Genomic DNA, 3803 nt, shown 5'->3' with positions numbered 1-3803 from the left:
TGCACAGTCTGCCAAAGCTGGGTTTTAAGGTGGACTGGACTCTTTATGACTCAAGCATGCTTGCTTCTGCTTCTGTAACATCCAGAATGTGGTGTTTTTGACTTAGCAGACCACACAGCATGAAATATTATTATTGAAAAGACTATAATTGTGTCTATTCAAACACACTGATTGTAATACTGTGCAGAAATATCAATAAAACAAGAACATCACACTAAATCAGTTCAGCGTTTGGTGTGACCATCCTACCAGTACTTTGCAGGTATGTTGTTCCAGCCCCTTCATTTTAATCCTAGACTGACTTTATGGTGCTGACAAGTCTCTGTGGGGGCAGACCACCTGTTGCAGGACTTGTTCTTCTTGTGTAGCTGCAGAAAGAACTGAGAGTTGATTATTATTAAACCAGAAATAATTAGATGATTAATCAATTAGTTGACTGGTGAACAATTTTAAAATTGAGTCTTTTGTTTGAGATATATAAGATGTTTTAGCTACAAGCTGACTTTAATGTTGTTTCCCCACTATATTACTGTTGGAAACATACATTTAAACCTGTTCAGTGCCTTAAATTCACACAAGCCCCCTGCTCCTGCTTACACGAGAAACAATTTGTTTAAACTAATGAAACAATTCGACAAAATCCGAGGGACTTTCCACAGGATTGTGGTCTATGGCTGCTGGTCTATGTGACCAGTCAGCTACACGTGCATTTAGTCAGACTAACTAAATGCTCAGTAATGTTTTCTCCCAGAGGTGTGTTCAGTAGCTTTGAATCTCTTCCACACCAAACTGGAAAACTGTTTCTTTATGGAGCTGGCTTTGTGCTTAGAGGCATTGTCATGTTGAAGCAGGAAAGGGCCTTCCCCAAACTGCTGCCACAACACTGGAAACACACTATTGTCTAAACTATTATTGTATGCTGTAGCATTAAAGTTTCCTTTTCAATTTCTTGGAACTAAGGAGTTTTAGCCCAAGCATGAAAAAAAAAACCCATTCCTGGACCAAAAAGCACACTGTACAATGCATTTCCAAGCAGGTAAAAGGTAAGAGTGCGTAGTGCATTCACCCTTACAAAGGAGTAAAATTAGCCAGTGTGCAAAACAAAATATCTTGATTTTTAAATGTGTTGTTGGACACTACAATGCAATGGACAAATGTAATAGATGATCTGTTTACCGCTGCAAAAATCAAGACATAGATGGCAAATGGTCTTATATAGAGGTTTTCTACACTTGTGCACTTAGAGCATTTTACACTGTTTAGCTTTACAGCATTTCCCATTCACACAGACATTCACAGATTTGCCCGTTTATTAGGTACAGCAAGCTAAACCAATGCAACACAACAGTCCTGCAATAAATCCTACTATTATGAAGGTGATGACTCAGGTTTTGTTTAAGTTGTTATAGAGAGGTGTTGATTCAACCTGATCACCTGACTGTGCATCAGTAACAGCTAGAAGCATGTTGCCAACAGCTGCCAGGGGTATGGTTCACTCTGAAGCTTTCCCCATGCTTTTTCTATAAACAGTGGTGTTTATCTTAGGTGCACTGTACTTACTTCCTCATAACAGCTGTCTGTCAGGATCACATTCCCTGCTTGAAGTTTATCACTGGTTTAAATGCTGCAGCTACACTCTGTACTGATGACAGCACAATAGAAAGCCTTTTCAATCATCACAGGCTGACATTGTAGAAAATTCAGATTGCACGCAACACAACATATACGTTTCTTTTGTTTACACACTTGATTATTTATTTGATGCATGCACGGGGGGGGGGGGGTTAGAATTGATTTGATGTAATTTTGTTATTTGTCTGTTGTATCTAAAACCTGTAACACAAACCACAGAAGCAAGCCTGAAAAAGGGAGAGCAGACCTCAAGGTTTCATCGAACATTTCAGTAGTGTTTGCAGTTTGACAGCTGGATGGCTGAGAGGCGCCTGAGGTGGAGTCTTTTATCTGATATGTCGCTGTTTCTAAAGATACACTTTACCCTCAGGCTATAGGTATCATCAATCTGAAAAGGACATGTTTAGAGTCATAGTTACATTCTCCTGATCTTGAGGTCTGGCAATGATTGTGACGGCATTACATTTTTGACTGTGGGGAAAAGCGTCAGGTATCATAACTGTATCTATGAAAACAATAAAAAAGGACTTTCCCCTTTATAAAAATTTGGTTGTTGATTTGATGCGTATCTATATCATCCATATTTTATTATTACCCTCTGCGAGCCACTAAATGCATATTGTGTTCCATTGTTGGGGGCATTTATTGGGGTAAGCTGTATGAAATCATGTTAATTTCATGATAGTGTTTGATTTCCAGTTCCAGTTTGATTTCTTCATGGTAAAAATGTAACTATATGAACTATATCTTACATAAAATAAAATTATGTACTTGCATTAAATTATAGTAATACCAATGTCAGTACTGATAAAGTAAATGGATTTATCCTAATCATTTTACCTTCCAATGTCAGAACACTAAGCAGACGTGCAAAGGAGTAGAGAAAGAAAGTTAATAATTCATTGCATAATGGGAGGGATACTCAAAGATATCTAGACTGTACTGCAGTGTTAGGCCAGACTTGATTAGGCAGGTCGGACAGTTTCACAAAAATGAAGATGGACCTAAAAGCCTAAAACACCCCTGCCCAAGGCCAACTCAGAGCTAAGAGCCATTATGTCGGCGGACATCAATCAGTGACAGGTGCCGACCAGTAGCAACAAAAAACAAAACAGAGCAATTTGTGGTTTTCGAACAATGTTGCGGTGCAAGCTATGAAATGGGAAAACTCCACAATAACCTGTGGCAAATATACGGCAGTGACCATATCGTCATTTCTGTCTGACAAGTTAGAAAATGTGCTGAGCCCTGGAGAAGCCACAGTGGGGGGGGGGGATTTTGTGTTACTGCTTTTTGTATTATTATGCTCTGAATGTTCACACATAGAAGAAAGTGGCTTGAGTCAGTCAACCATTGTTTTCAGTTTGAAAACTGGTTCTGTCTCTGAAAAGCCTTAATTTACTCAGAATTTATTGTAAATTAGCTACTTAACAGATGCATAATATCACGCTGGGTAATGCTGGAAATGTCTGCGGTACAGAATCACCATCTGTCAGGCAAATGCCGGTCAGGATAGCAATGATTATAAAAGTAATCAATACTGCTGCTGTGTTGCTATCTGCATCCAGTTTGTGTGGTGATGGAGATCCCCATAACAAGCAGGATAACAAGAAAGCTGCCAAAGACTGGGGAAACAGGGAAATGTGAATGTGGCAGCTGCTGCACCACAGAATTTGGCATCTAGTTTCTGGTGAGCACTGTGCTACTGTTCCCATGGGTTTAATTCTCTCTGTGTGCTCATTTATTGGGCCCCTATCCATTCCTATGTGTGCGTGGCCATCAACACCAGGCTCAGTGTCTATTTCACACTAACTTTGGAGCAATGTTATATTCAACCCAGCAGTGGTTTTCATTTAAAAGGACAAGTTACCTCACTAGTTTTTATTGTTCTCCACCCAGTGCATTACTTCCCTCAAACTTATTACCACTCTATTTTTACTGTACGGATTTCATCATTTGAACAGTTTGGTCCTGTCCTCGGGTCTGTTGCAGAGATGTGATTTGTTCTTTTCTTTGTTCCAAGCAGGACTCTTAGAAGCTGTTTCTAACAAATAATAAATATAAATATAATTAATATGTGAATAAGTTCATTTCTCATTAGGGATCATCAGAATTCCATATCTCATAGGTAATACTGTATAAAATATGATAAGCCCTAATTACTCAGTACT

The sequence above is a fragment of the Mastacembelus armatus genome, chromosome 21 (assembly GCF_900324485.2).
Source record: "Mastacembelus armatus chromosome 21, fMasArm1.2, whole genome shotgun sequence".
In the NCBI taxonomy this organism is placed as follows: Eukaryota; Metazoa; Chordata; class Actinopteri; order Synbranchiformes; family Mastacembelidae; genus Mastacembelus; species Mastacembelus armatus.
The sequence above is the reverse complement of the archived record's forward strand: the minus strand, read 5'-3'. Positions refer to the sequence as shown.